Genomic DNA, 23,415 nt, shown 5'->3' with positions numbered 1-23,415 from the left:
AATATATCGATTTCATACGAGGATATAAATGTTTACAGATGTTTATTCATAATAATTGGTAGCTCAATTATACCAATTTTTTGAAATATTTTATCAACAGAAAATTGCTTACTTCTTGCAGATAGTATCATGGGGACAGAAATATTTAAGAAAACTACGAAAATTGAGAAGATGGAAAACGACTATTTTATGAAGAAGATACCTGCTCAAATAAATAATACCCTCGTATAGAACTCTGCCGAGGGAAATCAGTTGAGAATCCAGTAGAGCTTTTATAGAATGTTTATTAACGTGTTTGTATAGTTTAAGGTTTTAAACATAATGGTTTTTCCGTAACTATCAGCCAAATATCCAACCACCTACTTACACCGAAAGCCGTTTGGATCCTAAAGCCAATTTTTCCTCTTAATTATTGCCAACATTAATTTCTCGCGCGATATTAGACAGACACACACGCAGGGAACTGATACCCACGAAAAGAAACCCCCTGAAACCATTACTAAAATATACCATAACCTAAATGAAAATAAAATGTTTCCTTTTTCCAAAGAAAAATGAAGAAATGATTGCCGATGCTTTTAAAGATCATTGCTATGAATTACTGGATTTAAATCCGTCATACCTTTTAGTTATTGGCAGAACGCTATAGAACATATTTTTTGAAATCCATTATACACCAAGTGAAGATAATCTCGATTAATGAATTTAGTACAATAGATTTTCTATTTTAATGATGATAAAAATAAAGGTTTTTAAATAATGAGACTGAGGCTGTGAAATATTTTATTTCCAATACATTTTTAAATTCAATATGTACCCCTCCTTTTTCCCCACAATACTTCTTGTTAACTTACCAAAGTTAGAAACAGTATCAGCTCCTTCAGGACGCGCACTCACTTTCCCTTAAAAAGTAAAAACTTCGATTTTTGTTGTTGTTGTTCAAATGTGGCTATTCAGGTACCAATTTGACAGTGACTTTTTTCGATACAAACAACTTGTCGGACTGGCACGTGTAACCGTATTTAGAGATCGGAGGTAAAGTGTTTACCTTCTTACTATGTTCAATATAAATATTACCATGGTTCCATAAATTCCAATTCAGCTCCATTCGTCCTCAATAGTTCTTCGTCCGTACGATTATTTCATTTTTTGAATATTTTTGATTCTCCCATTTATATGTAGTTAGCGTTCGACAATTTCTTTGTCATAAAATTATCGAAAATATTTTATATTCTTAATACAATTCATGTCTAAGATTCGTTCCTGAACTGGTGTATTCAAGATACAGAAAATTTTCATCAACTGAACATTTGGAGGTATATTTTTACCTCCATTGGTTTTAAAGCACAAATTAGTATATCTTCAACTACCAAGTGGATCAACCTACACCACGTAGAGCAAAATTTACTAGACTTGTTTTAATAAAAAGAAAATACTTTACATAAACGGATTAAAATCAAATTTACAAATCAAAACTAAGAAGAAAGATTTAAGTACCACTTCCATCAAAAAAGAATTCATATCTGGATAATACGATAGTAGAGTTAATACTTACTATTCTGTGTATACTGTACTTCAAAATCGAATGAAAATTCTTTTAATACATAATTGTTAATATATTATGTTTCACCTAAGCAAACATATTTATACTTTTTCAGATTACCGAACACATTTTTCAGTAACCTCATCTAATATTTGTTTCCAAATAGCAATGTTCAACAAAATCAGCCGTGCTTGAAAGGACACCGGTATATACAGTGTAACAGTATATGCTTTACAAAACCACGAATTTCAGTATTTCCCTTATTTCTATGGTATCATTATCAATATCACTTCATCCGGTCGATTTTCGCACATGCGTGAACTGTATTTTAAACCATGTGGTTAGAGGAACTCGTAATTTTCTAACTGCTATTGTCCGGAACTGAACAAAAAAATCAGATATATTTATATCTATTTGCGCGTACAGGAAAGAGGAAGCTGAGATGGGACAAGCGTGTACAGGTAGAATGTTAGGTTAGCCAGTCGAAATTTTTTCGGGAAAGTAGTGCTAGTTTCAGAAAACTGTCAAATTCTCCGCTTTTCCCATTTATCTCGAAAATGGAAAGAAAGTTGAAGATCGTCAATTTCGACATTAAAATATGTTGTGCGTTTTTGTCGAACGGAAAGAAAGATAAACAGAATCGACTTTCCCCGACGCTCTTGTTTTCTTATTGAAGCATCGCTTTGAAAGTACATTTGAATAACATTACATAATTAATAATTAAAGATATTTAGAGATATTTAGTAATGTGGACTGAATTTATAATATGCTTTTATAATGTTAAAATCAGTAATATATATATATATATATATATATATATATATATATATATATATATATATATATATATATATATATATATATATAATTTATAGACAAAAGCTTGTAAAAACTAAAAAACAAACATAAAAATAAATAAATAAAGATGCAAATAAAATAAAATTTCAATATACCAAAGAAAACCACAATTAGTAATAAAATTTAAAATTATAGGTATTAGTAATATGTTATATTAGTATATAAGTCGTATATGAGTCTATAGCAAAAAGCCGTTTACACAGTAGAAGGGACTTTCCAGTAAATTTGCCCTCAAATTATTGCGATCAAGGACGAAACTTCAAGAGCCATATGTTCCAGGAAATCTGTGACAAGCTGGGAATAAAGAACTGCATTACATACACAATAAGATGGACTGGTCGAGAGAACGAACAGCACCATTGGCAGATGTCTGTTTGAAGTAGTTTCCAGTCACCAGAGAGATTAGGTACTGAACCTAATTAATTCCTATTTGCAATGGCATAGAATTTGGCTGTCGATTATACGTAGCGCGAGAAGATTATGTGATCAAAGTTGCTAACGACAGAATGATAAAACGATACGACATAGAAGCCACATATGGCGGTTTTAAAGAGCGGGATAAAGTATGGCTACACAACCCGACGAGTAGAACGAGATTATCTCCAAAATTATAAAAATCATGAGAAGGTCCATACTTAATCAAGAAAGGTGATACCGGGCTTCAAATATTAATTTAAAGCTATCCACTCGAATGGGTTCAGCACCCGATTTAAGCATCCAGTCCCGGCTATACATTCCAGGAGGAACTTCCATCTAAGGATGTTTGATATACTTTTTATAAACAGCAGAATTCGTTTTTAGTTTGTTTCTATATAGGTGTTTATCATAGCAGGCGGTTTATTTCCATTTTTTCAAATAAATTTTAGCAAGATGCATCTTTCGATTCTTTATCAAATGACATTCAAAAATCAAAACAAACACATATTTTCTACGAACTATTTTCTTCTATCAATAGAAATCGAACAAAAGAACATTAGATCGATTGTCTTCTTTACAAGACCAACTACAACACATACGTAATAGTTTCTTTAAATTGACAGTAGTAATCATAAAAAGATATAATTGACGTATCAAGAATAACTGATCGTACTAAACGTTGAACTTGACGTGAGCTGTGGTTACAGTGTGGTTTTTATCGAATTTTTGGATTTACCGTGTATTTATTGTTAAAATCTACTAATTTGACTTTTATCTAATTTTATAGTAAGTAAGAATATAATACATCTACAACATGTAAGCTTTTGACATTTAATATTGCCTAAAATTTCGGGAGACGGGAGAATCACAATGCTTATTTTAATACAATTTAAATAAAATTGAGAAAAAATAGCATTAAACTTCATTGTGCATATAGTTTTATCTATACCAGGGGTCTCCAAACTACCAGCCTTAGGGCCATACTGATTACTCGAGTAAGTTCCGAGGGCCAAAACCATATTATCATTGTTGCCGGTGGTAAAAAGTGAAATAGTCACTGATGAAAAACAAAGTCCAAAAAAGTACACAACGTTTAAAAAAGGCTACAAATCGGACTAAAGTCCGCAAAACGGCAACACTACATATTATTAATTTTCCTGTCATTATCTGTAATTTCTAGATTAGTCGTAGAGTACGAGCCATGAGGAGTAACGTGACACGACATCTGGTGGACACAAGCGGAAATAGGTAGTACCTTCTATCGCTAACAGATGGCGCTAATAGCACATACAGAATAATCTCGTTGGGTCGAGAAAGCTCTGGTGTCTTCCACTCACTTCTAGATGGTAGTAATTGGAATATACAAGAAGGCTGATTGCGCAACCACAAGTCAGTTCCTATGACACTGTTGTGAAATAAAATAGTGCGTACCTACTTAGAACGTGTTTGTGTGTGTTTAAGTTTAAGACATCTTTGTAACAGTATTTTGATTTGATTTGAATTGTGCTATTGTGTGTGATTTAGTAGTATGGGAAAGAAGCGAAAAATTGATAGTGAATACAGAAAATTCAAAGATCAGTGGAACATTCAGTATTTCGTAATTGAGTCCAGTAACAAGGCGCTATGTTTGATTTGCAATGAAAGCATAGCTGTTCTCAAAGAATATAACATTAAACGTCATTATAAAACAAAACATTTTCAAAATTACTCAAAATCTTCATTTACAAAACTCAAAACTGAACAAGAGGTTGCAACTCGTGCCCGCTTTCGTGTGGCTCTTGAAATTGCAAAACGTGGAAAACTATTCACCGATGGAGAAATGATCATAGATTGCATAATTGCAGTAGCCGAAGAAATGTGCCCTGAAAAGGTAAATTTATTAAAAATTGTTAATATGTCAGCAAACACTGTGGCTCGAAGAGTAGAAAACATCGCTGAATATATATCCTCTCAACTGTTCGACAAAAATGGACATGTTAAGTGGTTTTCTTTGGCCTTGGATGAGTAAACGGATGTGTCAGATACTGCTCAGGTGTTGATTTATATTTGAGGAGTAGATAAAAGCATGAAGAATTTCTTGATATGGTACAGATATTTTTAAAGGAGTTGAAATGGCCATTAATCAAAAGAACCTTCGATGGAAAGACTTGAAATGTATTACAACTGATGGAGGCAAAAACATAAGTGGGAAAGATAAAGGAGTGGTCGCTCTTGTGTCTGTAGAAGGCTGTAGAAAATGACGGTGGTTCCAAACTATTAGTCTTACATTGTACCATTCATCAACAGTCTTTGTGCGGAAAATGTTTGGATATGTCTGAAGTTCTGAAGTCAGTCATATCAACTGTTCATTTTATCAGATCTTTTGAGCTGAATCACCGACAATTCCGACAATTTATTGAAGAGATTGGAGAAAATGACTTACCTTATCATACTGCCGTACGTTGGTTTAGTTGTGCGAAAATCCTTCAGCGCTTTTTTGAACTTCGAGCAGTGATCGAATTTTTTTTTTAATGAAAAGCATCGCCCTCTTACTGAATTACAAAACAACGCATGGCTGTGGAAGTTAGCATTCCATGTTGATTTGACAAAACAACAAAAAATTGATACGTTTCAATCACAACTACGAAATAAATGTTTTTTACATTTTAAAACATGTGAAATATTCAGTCACACCACTGAAACTGAGTTTCCTATCGATTTTGCAATCGAAACTTTGAGTGCTTTGAAAATAAATTTGGATACGGAATTTGATGCCATTGCGAATTAAATTAAGATTTTTCAGAATCCTTTTAATACTGACATTGAAACCCTAGCCCCGGAACTTCAAATGGTAATGATTGATCTACAGTGCAGTGATATAATTAAGAACAAATATCGAAATTCATCTTTGTTGGAATTTTAGAAGAGTCTTCCACTGACACAATTTGATAATTTGCATAAATTTGCTCGTGGGCTGTTTTTTGTTTTTGGTATTATTTATTTGTGTGAGAAGACCTTCTCCAAAATAAAGTACACAAAAAATTTTTACAGATCTAAATTAACTGATGAGGATCTTAAATCTCTTTTAATAATTGGTACAAGTAAAATTAGTCCACAACTACAAACTATTGTCAGTGGAAAATCTCAATTACATAAATCTCATTAGTATTTCATCGTCATTATGCTTGTTATAAGTTATGTTTTTATTTATAATGTATAAAATGTTAGTTGGATTCATTTCAATCATTTGTTAGTTATATACTGAAGTTAAATTTTCTGTATATTATACATGTCTTTACTCATTACAAGTCTGTGTTTCTTTATCCAACTCATCACAAACACAATAACAATAAGCCTACAACAATGTTATGAGTAGTTAGCCCATGACCATATCAATGTAGATGTCGTATTAATAATTATTCAACATAAAATTAGAAAAACTAAATTTAATTTGTTATAAAAAATATGTTCTCTAAAAGGAGTTTTCAAGTATGCTCGCTCTCCGCGGGCTGGACAGAAACTGTCCGTGGGCCGGATGTGGCCCTCGGGCCGTAGTTTGGAGACCCCTGGTCTAGACGATGTGAATGTAAATGTGACACTAGGAATGAATAGTTTAATATAAGGGACGGAACCATGTCAAAAATATTATTCCTCTACACAATTGATTAAAGAAATAATCAATTAGTATTCTGAAGCTAAATATATATTAATAGGTAATTATTCAAGTGAATGTAGTGGGATAGAGGAAAAGTGAACTTGTAATAAGTCTCTGCAAATATCTGCTGTTCTAATGGATCTTCGAGCTCTTCTACTCTTTATAAAATTTACAAGTGCTTAGTAGTTACCTAGTACTTTACTTACCATGAAATAATTCTATTTTACAGCATCCCTCATCGTTATTTTTGGCAGTAAAATATTATTTATCATTATACATTGTACCGATAATTTTCACAGTTGAATTTCAATTTGTCGATTAATTATATTTCAAATGAATGACCTTTTACCTTGTCACTAAATATTTATCGAAATTCACAATGCAGATATTGCAGACTTAACTGTAAAACAGTGAAATTTAAGTGTGTCTGGAATATCAGTTCAAATATCACATATGTTTTAACAATAGTCATATTCATACTAAAGTTTCATTTTAAACTTAGATGGCTTCTTGATACATGAGAAAGTTTGAGTAGATGCTGGTCCGACAAAAATATAATATAATTGGTTAACAGATACATTATATATTTGTTCTACTAACAGAAAAACTTACCGTTACAAGATCCAAATGCTTTTAAAACTATGTCCTTTTAAAGGCGACAAGCTGCTAGGCGTAAATCACAAATAGAACCTTACTGAATTACAAAACAACGCATGGCTGTGGAAGTTAGCATTCCATGTTAATTTAACAAAACAACAAAAAATTGATACGTTTCAATCACAACTACGAAATAAATGTTTTTTACATTTTAAAACATGTGAAATATTCAGCCACACCACTGAAACTGAGTTTCCTATCGATTTTGCAATCGAAACTTTGAGTGCTTTAAAAATAAATTTTGATACGGACTTTGATGCCATTGCGAATCAAATTAAGTTTTTCTTTATCTAACTCATCACAAAAACAATAACAATAAGCCTTCAACAATGTTATGAGAGTAGTTAGCCCATGACTATATCAATGTTGATGTTATATTAATAATTATTCAACATAAAATTAGAATACTTCAGTAAAAGGAGTTTTCAAGTATGCTAGCTCTCCGCGGGCCAGACAAAATCTATCCGCGGGCCTTAGTTTGAAGACCCCTGATATATACTGTATGGTTTCTCACCAGTTGCTTATAGTGTCCGTAAATGTTTGCTAATTTATGATTAATTAGTTATTTTTCAAAATTTCACAAAAAATTGTATGTGTGTTTTAAAAATCGATAGTAGCCAATCTCCACCTATTATGTTGGAATAATTTGGTAGTTGTAAGCTAGACAACGAATTGGATTTGTATACTTTTATCATGAATCTATTGGTATCAAATAAAATTAGTGGAGCTAATTCATAACTGGAGGCCTCTTTTTTCTATCAATTTTCCAATGATTTTGAACCTAATACCAAAAATACACTCATTCTTAGAAAAAATAATTTTTTCTATCAATTTTTGTTCAATATTTTACATAACATTGAACATTTGCTAATTTAGGAAAAACTTAGATGTTGCTGATGGTTGTCCGTTTTGTCTTATTGATAATAATTTAGGTTCCTGTATTTGCCCATATCTAGGACTTACTTCGACAGTTCAAATTTTTTTGTGCGTTCGTCAAACGATCTTTCGGATATATATATATATATATATATATATATATATATATATATATATATATATATATATATAATATAATATAATATAAATATATTTTCCGAGCTTGAAAAATTGAAAAATTCTACTATAGAAACAAACAAAATTTCTATGTAGATGATAGTCGAACGGAGCCAAATCTAATGAATAAGGGGGGTGTTCTAGTAAAACAAACCCTAAATCACGAATTTTTTGCATGGCAACATGAGATTTGTGCGCAGGGGCGTTGTCCTGCAAAAACAAAACACCTTTGGATAGCTTTCCGCGTCTTTTCTCTTTAATTTTTTTCCGTAAAGCGGTCAGTAATGTCGAATGGTGATCTCCAGTTATTGTTCTTCCCTTATCCAAAAAATTAATCATAATTACTCCATCGCAATCCCAAAATACTGAAGCAAGAACTTTACCAGCAGGTTTTTGAACACGAAACTTCTTAGGTCTTGGAGAACCAGAGTGTCGCCATTGCATCGATTGTTCGCTTACACGCTTTTGGTCAACATTCAAACATTTAGGCATTTTGCAGCAATTTTTCTCATGTCCAAATTGACGTGAACTATATGATGAACGTGTTCGTATGAAATATTCAGTGCTTCAGATATCCGTTTTAGCCCAATTCGACGTTCTAATAAAAATCATGTCATGAACTTCATCAATATTTTAGGGGATTGATACAGAAATTGGCTTCCCGATCAGTCAACGTTATCAATGGAAAATTTACCTCTTTTGAAGCTTGCAGTCCAATTTTTCACGGTTGCATACGAAGGGCATCGATCATCAAGGTTATTAAGCATATCTAAATCTGCTTACCTCTTAACCCTTTTAAATACAGGTACTTGATGATGGCTCGATACTTCAATTTTTCCACAATTTCGGTGGACATTTTCTTTCTTGCCAAGCAACTAACTCATTAACAAGATCGTGTCACATCAAAAAATCCCAGACGATTGGAGAACGACTACGATTCTGATGTTCAAAAAAGGAGATAAGAAAATACCATATAATTATAGAGGAATCAATTTGCTGGGTAGCATTCTGAAACTTACAACAAAAGTCATCACAAACAAAATAAACAGTCTCATTACGTTAACAGATGAGCAATAGGGATTTAGATGAGGAAGGTCGTGCACAGATGCGATCTTCGTCATCAGGCAGATCACAGAAAAATCGATTGAGTACAACAGACCTACCTGCTTACGGAGCAAATAGCAGTACACAAACGGATTCGCCAGAAGGAGGACTACAAGGGCGAATTTTATCATTTATTTCCTGATGTGTTGGAACAAAATTTTATTGGATTTAGTTCACTCGGCACTGTGGTGTTAGAAATGAATAGTGAGTCGCAATTATAGCAACAAAAGTGGTGCTAATCGTATATTAAGATCCAATAGTAAGACGCTGTGATGTGAAATAGTTGACGTCGAATAAATATAGTTTAAATTATGTGTTTAATTGAAAAAAATGAACTAAACAATACTGTATGAAAAGAGAAGTCATCTTGCAGTGAATTTAAATTTTGAATTTTTACCCCATTTCGCGTATTCAGTATGTGCATTAAGACAACATCCAATCCTTACACCACAATCAAGACTACCAGCAGTTTTTGCCCCAACAAGAATACAGAACCGAGCTGGTGAGCATTTGAGATTCGGTTTGCGTTTCGCGAAGTTCATTTGCCTGTTTGGACGAAATATTAACTAGCTGTCAAATAACGTGTGATTTCAAGTAACTAAAATAACATTTTACTTTGACAGGTTCTCTTAATACATTTAACCAATGGAGCAAGGTAGTAGCTGCAATGCTAATTAAAGGGATATGGCACAGAGAAGCGGTATTTGTAATGTTACTTAAATGTTCTTTATTCTTTCTCAGTTTTTTGAGTATGCTCAGCGCAAAGCAACAAATTGGAAATGAATGCATTCGACTTTAAGATGGGCATTTTGTTGTGAAAGAAAATAATCTGCATTTCATGAAAATAATGAAAATTGATATTGCGAATTGTATACCTAATCTATGTATCCGTAGAATTAATTATTTTTAAAAAAGTATTTGTAACTATGCATTGAGAGTTTCGATTCGGTTATCAATGAACAATTACGTTCCGTTCAGCTAAAAACACAAGACTTCCTTTTATAAAAACAACATTAAAATTGCTTCAATAATTTCACTTTCTCTATGTGTTTTTTGTACCGTATAATTTACAATTCAATTTGTAGTACTGTACTATGTACGTGATGAGTCATATAGTTTTCAAAAGAATGAATAAGTATAGTATTTCTAGGCGGAATACGAACAGTTGCTGTATCTCAATTCAAAGTTCCATAAATAAATTCCAGCATTTTTACGCTTTGATACAATGGTGCTGCTTGTGGTTATTTTTACCAATAACAGTAAATAATATTCTCAAGGCATAATTAATCTTGTCTATATCAAAACGATATAGCACTATATGGTTCACTGTAATAGTTTACGATGATTATAGATTTATCAAATAATACAGAATTGCATAGACACTCACATACCTAATAATTCAGAAGCCTAGCATATAGTCTGTCCTTTAGTCACTGGCAATACAAAATAGAGATATCAGGTAGAAAATACTCCTAAACCATAATCTTCACATTTCTCAAAAAATGTAAGACGGATATCCAATGATGCTTATCACGAAATTTTGTATTGTTAACACAGATTTACTTAAGACCAAGATATTATGAGTTAAAAAGTATATAAAATGAATATATCGGTATAAATAAATTCAATCACTATCATTTGATGATCATGACACGACCTCTTCTCTTTATCATTGATGATTTTGACCTTCTCATTCACATCTTAGTAGTCTTTTTTGTATACACTCATCAAAATAGCCGTTTACGAATGCGATAATGTTCTTTTTCTGCAATTGAAACTTTAATGTTTTGAAACAGGAAAAAGTACCTAAGGGTCAGATCTGGTGAATACGGTAGGTGATCGATTCAAAGTGCAATTCGTGAACTTTAGCTATTGTGACGACCGAAGTATGAAGAGGTGCATTGTCCTGATAAAAAGCACTTTCTTTCTTTTCAAATGCTGCCGCTTGTTTTGCAACTTCTCCCTTCACCTTATTAAACCATTATGCATAATACCCTCCTGTTATTATTTTACTTTTTTGAAGATAAACGATTAACACAATTCTCTGACTATTTCAAAAAACGATCGACTTTTCCCGGCGATGAAATAGTATTTCCCGACGACGAAATAGTATTTGCCTTTTTCGGAGCAGGTTTGTCCTTTGCAATCCACTGTTATGACTATTTTTTCGTTTGAGGAATGTAGTAGTGGATCCAGGTATCTTCTATAGTCACGAATTAATACAAAAACAAACGACTAATTGTGCTCATATCGCGTTAATAAGGCCTTGAAAATGTTCTTTCAAATGCGTTTTTGGTGCAAAGTGAGCAACGGTCAGTTCAATCTGACGAATTTCTAGTATCATTTAGAGAACTTTTTCGATAATATCGCTTGTTGTCGTAGATTTGGCCGTCCCCAACGCTCCTCATTAGTCAAGCTGATCCGGTCACCTTTGAATTTAGCTGACCAGATGCTAGTGTCTAACTCCTCTTTACATTTTCAGAAAAATCCACTCACTTGTGGTAAATAGATGATGTTTTTGTGAGAATCTCTTAACGCATGCCAAATATATTTCCGAACACATTTTTAAGTAGAGATTGGAAAGAAAATCTTTGTACCCACCTAGAATTGATGAATTGAGATGTGAGCTAAGAATTAAAAAGCTCATATAACACGTTCGAATCGCTTGATGACAGCTGTGCAGTAGCGTTGGGACATTTGACAGAATTGGTAGGACCTTGTCTATTTACAAGAACAAATCAACTCAATGTTCACCTCATTGTGTCTAATCTTGTTCAATTTTAGCTTCAATTCAATCTCTTTAGCTTGTATGTTACTTTTTTGTTTACATTTATTTTCATTCTATAAATTAGTATAGACAAAACTAGCAGAATTTAATTCACCATTCAATTCAATTCACAATTCACCACTTGGTTGCCATATTTTTGTGCACATAGGTAGAAATTTGTTGTTTGCTGATGTGCCCTGTGTAAGATTTATTACTTCATTTCAAATTCAACAATGCGATACAAAATTTGTAAAAAAATACAAATTTAAATTTTTCCTCTTTACTTATATAGATTACTTATGAGGGATACATAAGTAGTTTTTGTCTATGACGAACTGTTTTTTAAACTTTGTTATTAGTTTTAAGTAAAATAAATAAAATACTCGTACCATTAAATCGAAAAAAAAATATATCAAAAACCCTATGTGGGCACAACTAATAAAAAATATGTGTTAAAGAAACATTTCATTTTTTTGTTGCGAAAAATCTTGATGAAATCGTTTTCCTTATTCATTACTCACTACTCCAGGATTTGACAGAAAAAAAAGATTAGATAAAATGAATTTTTAACGACATTCGGCAATATATCTTTTGGTAAGCTTTTAATAAATCATTCATAGGAGTTTTCCATTCTAGGCTTCAAGTAGTCAGCTTTTAATAATATCAATGTGTATAGTTTTTCGTCATTTAGTGTTTGATTAAATTTGTTGTTTTTCATTGAGAAGCATATTTGTTTACTGAATAGCTTCCTATAACCTTGCGTTACTTAGTTTAGGAAAACTAGATTTTAAATTAAAAAAATCACTATTCTTACGCATGTGTTTCATATAATACTTCATTAAGCCGAGTTTTGTGTTTAAAGATGATAAAACGACGTATTCAGTTCATTTCGGCCAGTATTTGATTAAATAGTGCTTTTCAGCAGCTCAACTGTCCCACATACAAAGGAAGCAGCCATCTTTAGTCAATCTATCTTACAAATTAAGTGACACAGCTATTACTTTGAGGTCTATCCAAACTTTCCACTTCAAATATTTGTATTTCATCAAATCCAATATTGATTTCATTCTTCCGTATGTCTCCAAACAATTGGTATTGACGGATATTTACTACCATTATGAAGTGAAATTGCCTCAAGACTATTAATAAAAAGTTGTTATTCGTTTGAATCATATGGACTTAATAGCTCATTCATCAAATATTAATGTCATTACAAAAACATATTTTTTCTAGTCTGGAATAGAGTTGTCATTTCTTTTCTTCGTTTTTTTACATTCCTTTAGTCTTGACAAAGCTAATTAATTCGGCTGATCTAACAGACAAACTCAAGTTAACTTGACTTAAATCACATTAAGAGAGGAAAAGATCTAATTTTGGTTGTTAACTTATATCGCTTGTCCACCCTTATTTTCATTGATTAGTATAACCAACTCAATGAATAAAGTTAAATAATGGAGTCAGAACTTTACTATATGGTATTTATTTTGATACAGAATTCACATGGTAGTGAATAATATTATGGTTAATTTTATCTTCAAAGTTTGAGTAGTAGCATAGCATTAAAATGGTTATACGCTACACAGCAAGTACTGTAAAGGCACCATGATCTCAGATCGTGGTAATTTGTTAAGTAAATAAAATATTTCGAGTTTGAAAAAATTGTGTTTATACAAAATTATTATTTTTCATCCACAAAATTTCATGCATGTACATTCAAGTATTTTCAAAACAAATTCTATCATAATACAAGTTTCTTCTCTTTAGAAGAATATTACGTCCACTCCGTCTGGTTCATAGTATAGAGCTGTACGTATATTTATATAATCTGACCAATTATCAGCAAATGTTTCTCGATCGAATATAAGTGAAATGTTTTTATTTTTTTGTTCGTGAATGAGGTGCTAAAATTTCTGGCATTGAAAAACTTCAACCCTAAAGAAAAAATATTCTAGTGTTGACCAATTAATAGGACCAACTGAACTTTCATGGCTAAGAATTTCTGACCTTCTACACATGGGGTGCTAAGATTGCGGAGCCTACTGCAAATAGTACCTAAATTTTTTGTTTCCGACAGGAGAGTAGCATAGCATAATGTATAAAAAATTGCGAAATCTATCTTGATGTAGCGTATTTCCAAAACCTCGAAAGTTTGCAGCACACACTTTTGCAAATATTTATTCCTTGATAATTAACTGTTCACACAAGTAACAAAACTTGTTTAGTTATTTTTGCAGTAACGGTGTCTATTTTCATTAATCTTAGAAACACTATTATAATACTATTAAACGAGTGATCTCAAAGAAATTAACGAGAAATTTGCATATTTTATTAATAGTGATTATGTTTATTATTATGAACAAGATTGGGGTATGTAAAACAAAGGTTATCGTTGTGTACTTCGAAAAGAATGTGGAAAGCATCAATTGCAATAAAATTCACAGAACTATTGTTAGAAGTAGTGAAAATTCACACAATACATTAATCACTTCGAAACACATAATCAATAGTAGAAATTTACACAATAGAATTTCAAATTCATGCGTTAGTACCAGCATTTCTTCATGATAAATACATGTTAATAAACAGATCACATCGATAGAAGTTTCAATGGAAAAAGTTTTTTAGAAAGTGAAAACAGACTGGCTTGAAATAATGAAACTAAATTCTTACAAAATGCAGTAAATATTTAAATGTTTCAATTCGTGTTACGTACATTTCGTGACGCAGTTTCAGATTTTCTGTAGAATTACAGGTCTAGATTGTTATTTTTAATGTGGGACAATTAATACATTTAGTGTCATGCTATGTTGATTCTACATTTCTCGTTAATTATGTATTTTTCTAATTACACTGAGTTGCTTAATTGGTAGTTTTATTACGTAAAATAAAAATTATTTTAATTATCACAAATTTGTGTGTAAACTACGAATCACAGTAACTGTAAGTTCAATGTAGCGGAGCTAAATCAAGCCAATGTAAACTAGCTATTCATCAATATTATCGACAATAAATACGAATACAAGGTAGGAATTTATAATTAGAATCGTTTTAAATACTACTATAACACACAGAATGCGAGGTATTATATTTATTATTGGAATCATTTAAGGAATTAGCAAATGCTATAACAAACAAGGTAATGAGAGATTCTAGTTCTTATTGGAATCATTTACTCCACAAATGACTTTATGTAGGCCTGTGTCATTTTTTCAATTCCATTTAAACGTTTCTTAATTACATTGAATGTGATATGCTTATCAAAAAATTAATAATTTCGGCATTGATGCATTTGAATTGAATTATTTTAGATTCTGTTACGAAAACAAAAAGTTGGAATTCAATTTTCCAATCGAAATTGGAATGAATAATTGTAAATCTACTATTTTAGAATCTTTAAACTTTTAATTATTCTATACGTCTTGTCAAAATTGTCTAATAAATGAGATTTTTCTAATAATATAATAATTACTAAATGACTCATACTTTAGTCATATGGATAATATATTGAGAAAACAGTCAAAACCACATGTCGAAAATAAACTACTCAAAATGTTGAGTGTTTAAAAAACAAACAGATTGGGTAGGTAGTCATCTTTAAAATTAGAGAAATGTATACACTTAGTAAACGATATTTTAATTTCCTTCGAACTTCCAATGATATCGACCATGTTATTTTGAGAGTCAACTGTTATATTATTTGATGTTTTTATACTATTGTTACATTTCCATTCGTGTCTATAAAAAAATTTCTTTAGTGAATTTATAAAAAAAATGTTTCATGGTTCCATATGTATGATTGCATTATGTGTTTATTTACAATAAATACAATGCTTATACAATTTTTCCACAAAAACACTCTATGTTCGGCGAAAAACTTGATCGATTTTTTTTAATTTGTTTTGTTGTACTAGTGTTAATTTTTTTTCGTCAAAATGTTTTCTTTCATATGGTATATGGATTATAATGATTTATTGTTATTTTTGCAACTTTAAAAATATCGAAAAAAAATTTTCGAATATCGAACATGTAGTATGTATGTATGTACTTATTGGAAGCAACGCTGAAATTGAATAAAATAAAAAATTGAAAAAAATACTGTTATGTATTCAAACAAAAAATTATAAAGTTTAAAATTAAAATCAAAGAGGTATTTGAAATGACCGCCAAAAACGATTGAAGATTGGGTGGTGAGGGGGGTAGGATAGGTCTTACAAGCAGAGGTCTTTCTATTGTAGTAGTAAATCTCTATTAGTCTAGTTGTGTGGAAGTATTTTATTATTAGTTTTCATTATCAACACATAACCACAGAAAAAACTGGATCTCAAATTACAGTTATTTACAAATATGAAAAAATGTCTAATTCATTAAATCAATCACGATTTTATATTATTTTATAACAAAGTAAGTTTTTTTATCAAAATATTATGAATTATTAACATAAATATGCTGAAAACTTGAAAATAATGAAAAACGACAAGTTCCAGATTCAAACATTTATTTTTCGGTGTTTCTTAATTTGAAACTACTAAATAACAATAAATCATTAAAGCCGATATACCATTTGATAGTAGACATCTCGACGAAAAAAATATGCACTAGTACAACGTCAAAATTCAAAAAAAAGTTGGTCGTCGAAGATAGTGTTTTTCAAGAAAAATGGCAAAATCTAGAAAAATAATCATTTTCCATAATTGAAAAAAATCATGCTTATTATGTGCAAATAATTAGGTATTTTCACAAATTTCCATTTAAATTAAATAATATCCACGCAAGAAAAAAATTACGTAAATAACGGCCCCAGTGTATGAATTCAGGGTACTAATAAAGACCCGTCAGTTTTGTATAAATAACAGTACCATGTTTAACTAAAAGTTAGAGAGTTTTATGGTACTATTATTCATGATATTTTCTGGTATATTTCTAGTGTAATGTCAATAAATTTAATACTTGCAACAGTCGCATTGATAAAATTTTGTTGGCCTACGTTAACATAATGAAACAACAGATATTAACAAAGTGTAAAAGAATAATCTATGTATAATCCAATTATTTAGCGTACGAAGTAATTTTATCTGAATGAAAGCAATAAAAATAGAATTAATCTCCAAAAACCAGAGCCATCCCTTTGAACAATATGGGATAATTTACTTCAATTTATAAAAATGAAGTTTGAAAATGTAACTTTGATTGTAAAAATAGATATGCTGAACCTGTATGATCAAGTTTTTAAATATTCATCCATTCATAATAATAAAAATCAACAAGGTTTTATCAATACCCATTGATGGTAATTTACCAATAATACAGAGGACTAAATTATGAAGAATTATAAATGAATTAGCTAAAACTAGCAGGACCATAAATCAACTCTTTTGAAAAGAGAATAGATATTTGAGGAAAATATGAAATTTGAAATAAGTTGAAACCTGGTAAGATAACTCGAATAATAACCTATAATGGGGATGATGAAGATTTTATACGTGGTGGTTTACTTGAATTAGTATCAAATATTTCCACGTAGAAATGAATGTATATTTTTTAATAATATTTGTACCAAATACTGTGTTAAATTGGAAATGATATGTGTCTGGTCAATATGCAACATATGAACTTGATAGTCGAAAACTTTTATTGGAATACCTATAAAAATACACATGTTGGGTAAGGTATGTGATGATAATATTTAAAGTTACAAAGAACACTTAACAATATGAAATTATCCAATGTTCCACCCTTGATCCTAGATTCCAAAGTTTAAGCATAATTTATGTTTTACGATTTAACTGTTAATATACTCAAAAATTATTTACAGATTTATGCAGATATGAGGTGGTACAATAAAACTTCGTGAATGGGTATAGGCGACGGTTGTTGTGGAAGTTTGAAAATTCTCAATTTAAATTTTTTAGGGTCTAGTCCTGCTTGGTTTAAGACTAATTTTTAACATAATTTTAAGTTTGAAAAATTGAGTATCTGGAAATTTTCATGAAACCTTTTTTTTTATAGTAAGGTACCTTAGATGTGGCAAGAGAAATTATAAATTAATTCTGATTAGTAGCATTTATGGTAGAACGGTAAGGACCATGGACAATGTCAAACAATGATTCATCATATGCAATATTTTGATATTGACCGTGCAACTTCATGATATTTGTCAAGCTATATAAAATGAAGCTGAATAGCCGGAATAGATGTAAACATACGTCACCCATAATGCAGAAAACAGCTACCCCGTTGCTCAGCTTCACGATTACAACTACGCGCAGTATATTTCTTTCTATAATAGCAAACATTTATTTTCATGTTTGCCGATAAATTAAATCCCCGAAAAAATGTCTGACTTTATGAGAATATTTTTTATTATAAGTAAATGAGTTAAAACTTCGGCAGAAATAAAACACTCTGCTTATATACATAAATAGTTTGTCGGAAAATGATATACATACTAGGTAGTGAACTAAATTTAGGAATGAAGCGTATTCAAATTTTTATCTATTTTGATGGTTTGAACCATTTTTAAAAATATTTTTTTGACCTTCGCATTTCTTTCGTGCTGAATTTCTGAATGAATTTTCTTAATTTTGGGTCTAATTTCATGCAACAGAAATAGGTTTTTGACTTTTTGACATTTGTTAAACAATTGCGAAAATGAAAATACTTACATTGAAATTCAGTTAGAACAGCTTCGGCGAATTCTGGAAATGAAATTAAAAGACATTAAACATATAATAAAAAGAATTCGAATGTAAAATGGGAAGAGATCGCTGGACATTTTAAACTTGGGAGTCATAATCTTGATATGAGATGATGTCGCTAATTGCTACTAACGTTAGTAAAAAAAAATTACATACGGATAATTGAAAAGCACTTTAAGGATAACCTTATGGACCTCATATGGAGTTACCGTTTTTTGTATTGTCTAGCGTCCACATTATGATTTGAATTTCTGTCTTATTAGTAAGCATGGAGGATATTATTTTTTGTGACGTGATATTCGGCTTAATATTAATTATAAAGTAAAGAACACGAAAGCGTAACACTAGGTTGGGTAATACATTATCAATTAAATTAAAATTTATAGACGCGAAGAGTTTTCGGAATTTGACGCCGAATGAATTTGATTATACGCTTCTGATGATTCCGATACTCAACTACAAGGTAGGGTTTGGTGATTAACTATGAAGCAAGTTACACAATTAAGGGGAGGCTTCTTTGGACTGGTAGTCACAATGCATTTCCTAGTAAGTGGAGGCTCAGTCACGAGCCTCATCAAATTTGACTCGTATACGGGTAGCAGGTCTTTCGCGAGAATCATATGGACTTTTTGAAAAGGTTCCACATGTCGCAGTATTTTTTCAGCTTCCGAATAACTCTTTCAATGGTAACAGGACTTGCAAATATTCGTAAATAAACATGCGAAAAATAGTAAAGATCGATATCGCTACATGACGTTAGCATAGTTCTTGCTCCTTGTATATATGTCGTATGCGGTTAAAATAAAAGAAAAGAATCATATTTTATTTGAGTATTTCCTCTATATTGTAATGTAACTTCTAAGTATTTTAATGTAAATATTTAAATCTTGAAACGACTTTTGTTATTACCAATTTTGTTAAACAACGTGTCAGTGACTTCAATTGCATGGTATTTGCTTTACAGGCGAAGTAGATGGTATCGTTAACATACATAAATCATTGCTGTACATAAAATAACCCACATCTGATGTGTACTTTGAAATTTGAAGATTACAAAAGGCAAACTTGTAGTTTTATATTCTAGATTATTAATAAATTCAGTAATGTGATTTAAAACATAAAACAAAAAATGAACAAATGCCTTTTTTGGAAGAAATATTTAAATAAATCATCAATTGAAAGATGACTCTGTATCTAAAGTGTTGATATTGAAAATATAGGAAAATTTCAGAGCTCATCTTATAATCACGCAAAACTTTACTCCTTCTGGCACTAGTTTTTATTAAGCTTGGAAGCAATTTATTGTTTCTTACTATTTCTTGTTGAGCAAATAATTTTTTTACATTGACAGGCTAAATGAGCATTATTTACAAAAAATTATATTAGAATTATACTGTATGCACGCTAATTCAAAATCCTACATGAATTCATTCTAGCAAAATAACTTATTTAATAATTTTTGACTTTTTCTACCATCGAGATTAAGAATATATCTCTTCACTTTGACTTTTGGAAGACTATACTAGTTTTTATTGCCGGATTCCTCATTTACTTGTGATTACCTTATTTTTTAATGTCAGGAAATGCTTCTTATTTTGTATAAATGATTCACCAATTACTTTAATGAGCATCCTAAATGTATTTTTAACCACTGTTTTTAAATATTCTCACCCACGTACAGCAATCTTCACCAATCTATTCCAAACAGGTTATTAATCATACATAGAGCTCATGGCGATGTGAATTAAGGATTTTACTCCCGAAAATTTATTAAAAAAAGGTTTAATCACAGAAAACACGTTATAATTTTACAAATTAACTTAATTATTCTCAACAACTGAGCTAACAAAATTCATTAGATCAGAATTAACAAAATTCATAAATATAGTATCAAATCAACTTTTATTTATAATAAATGCTGAGTAAGTGTTAATGATTACAATATTTTTATGTTTCAATTTTTAAAGTCTTCTGGATTTTTCTAGATGTAACTCCTCCACCCCTAAGAATGAAAAATAAAGGAGTTATTTTTCAGGTCCCGTCTTTTTCCTTCCATTTCAAATTCCTCTTTTCTTCAATATTCTACTATTTTTGAAAATCTTCCTTTGAATTTTTGAATTAACCAAAATATCAAAATGACTATACAAATTATTATTTTATTATTATTATTGAAAATACTGTCTTACGGCTTTGTGGATTTTGTGTCTCTTGAATTCGTTTTATGTTTTTTGCAATTTGATCAATTTCAAGTTTTCCAAAATCTATTTTACTTAAATTTTTTGAAATATATAATTGATTATTTACAAATTTAAATTCTAATTTTGACAAAATTATTGATTATCCCTTTTTAATTTGTATATTTGTTACAAAGATTTAATTTTCTATTTAAATTCTACAATCCTGATAATTGATGGTTTCTTATCAAATCACTAAATCACTAAAATACCAATATTAGTTTCCTGGAGGTTGACATCGTTCACGTAACAGTTAGTAGGAGAGCGGCCATTTAACAGTTCTATAGTACAATTGTCTTTGGATTTAACTTTTTCTTTGCAATAATATTTTTCTCCTAATATTGGACATTCTCCCTTTATTAAAATAAATTCTGCAGTAGGATTGTGAAGGAATATATATTTTTTTATTTTGGAACAGAGTATAGAAGGAAAAATTCAGTGGTTTGGGATTTCAATATAGGTATGTGGATAGCAAAAATTAATTTGGACTGGAAAAAAGTTACGTGAGAGCCCAGGAAGAGATGATATGAAGATATAATTATATTTTGGAATTTGTTCTTCTTTATAAACAGTTCGTACATATTTTATCATTTCTAAAATTTCTTTACTCGAAATTATTGAACTATGAATTGAATTTAATTTAGAAAATGTAATTGCGTTTTTAATATTATTAATTAATGTAATTAGATTCTGACAAACCAGATTGATTTATGAAATTATACTATAAAATGAAATAAAATTATTTGAAGTTATTTTTTGTTTTCCAAAAAGCCATTTATCTATTTTTCCTACAGCATTTATTAATCTTCTTTTTGATCTAATATGCCAGTAAATATTTTCTAATTTTTTTATCTAAAGTATTAATTAAAATTTTTGTATGAAATAGAGTTCGCTGCGTTTCATAAGTCTCATAAGCTATTTTTTAAACCATAAAAATATTGTTTCAAATTTTCTATCTTCTTATTAATTTCTCTTAAATCCTGTAGAATGGTAAATCCTGTTCCTAAGTATATCAGAGTCTTATAATTTCGACTTTTCTAAATTTAGGTAATTTTTCATATCTAAATTTTGATTTGAATATGAGGGTGGATCAGTTATATTATCATTTCTTTTATTAATTATTCTTTCTTTTATTTAACCATTTTCATCCTCAATTATATCCTAAAATAATTTTGAGGTTTCTTTCTGATTTTGAATATAATGAGTTATTACTAAATGATCGTTTAAAACAAAAGAATCCCGATTATTTATATGTCCTTTAATTATTTCAAAATGTGTGAATTGGATAATGGAATGAATTGAGTTATTATATCGAAGAATTGAATATTTCGGGTGTTAAATCTTTGTTAGTTTCTCTAAGACATTGAAAATGTTCAATTATACTGGAATGGACCCTTTCAACAGGTGAATTAGAGTTACTATTTTTTTGCAGCAATATAGTGCTATTCAAAATTTTATGTAAATTAAAAAATCTTGCAAGTCGTTATTTTTAAACTCTGAACCACAATCAGCTGTTATTTTGTACGGTAAACCATAAGTAATGGTTTATTAGCTATTGGGATTAAATTAAATTTAATTACTGGAGGATTTCTGTCGTATTTGGGCTTTTGATATATTTCACAATCATTAACATAATTTTCTGTTTTCTGAACTTCTTCTTTATGAACATATGAATCTAACGTACCAGAACTTTATCTGTCGTTTCAATTGAATGCTTTATTTTTGAAGTAAATGTTAATGGATTACCCGGTTTTAGAAAAAAATCAGAAAATATTTTACATAATTTGATTATCTTACGTTTTTTTCTGAATTCATTGAATCGGTTCTGATTAATTTACTTATATCTGTTTTTTGTATTGTTTCATTTGTATTGTGCCAATTAAGAGTTTCATTTGTATTACATTGACTATAATTTTTTTGTTATTTTCTTCTCTTTTATTTCTTACTTCAGTTAAATAGACAAAATTAAATTTCTTTTATATTCTAATTAATCATTTTTTTGAACTCTTAACTGTTCTATGTCTTTTACTTATTTTGATTCCTATTGATTATAAATCTCATTTACTCTCATAACATAATAGAAAAGGTCTTATTATTAAAATCCATTTTATAAGATCTTGAATTGCGAACCACTCTTTTCATTGAGTATCGCATTAAATTTTTTTAACATATTTTAAACTTATCTTAGTATTAAACTTGTCAATGGTTCCGTAATTAATTTCAATATTCTCATATCCATTGTTTAATTTCTCTTTTATCAATTATATTATTTTGATTCTGTATATTCTATATATTTGTATTTAATTCAGGTTTTATAATATAATATTGGTTCTGTAATTATCCATCTTTATTACTTTATTTATATCCTCTTCTTCCATTGTTATATCATTATTTATTCAATTATTTATCTGTGTATAGTCTATTTCAGAAAGGTATAGAGTAATAAAATAGGG

General features: G+C 30.0%; 1 protein-coding gene across 2 annotated transcripts in view; it reads right to left on the bottom strand.

Annotated features, from left to right (window-relative positions):
• Positions 1-23,415, bottom strand: part of LOC130894095 (uncharacterized) — a 116,088-nt gene that overhangs the window by 42,947 nt on the left and 49,726 nt on the right. The window contains exon 2 of one of the 2 annotated variants that reach the window (XM_057800687.1): positions 18,696-18,728. The exons of the other annotated variant lie outside the window; for it this stretch is intronic. The gene's annotated coding sequence lies outside the window, so the exon portion shown is untranslated. The remainder of the gene's footprint in view (positions 1-18,695; positions 18,729-23,415) is intronic. 2 annotated transcript variants of the gene reach the window in all.

The sequence above is a fragment of the Diorhabda carinulata genome, chromosome 1, assembly GCF_026250575.1.
Source record: "Diorhabda carinulata isolate Delta chromosome 1, icDioCari1.1, whole genome shotgun sequence".
NCBI lineage: Eukaryota > Metazoa > Arthropoda > Insecta > Coleoptera > Chrysomelidae > Diorhabda > Diorhabda carinulata.
This window is presented reverse-complemented; position numbering and strand designations above follow the sequence as displayed.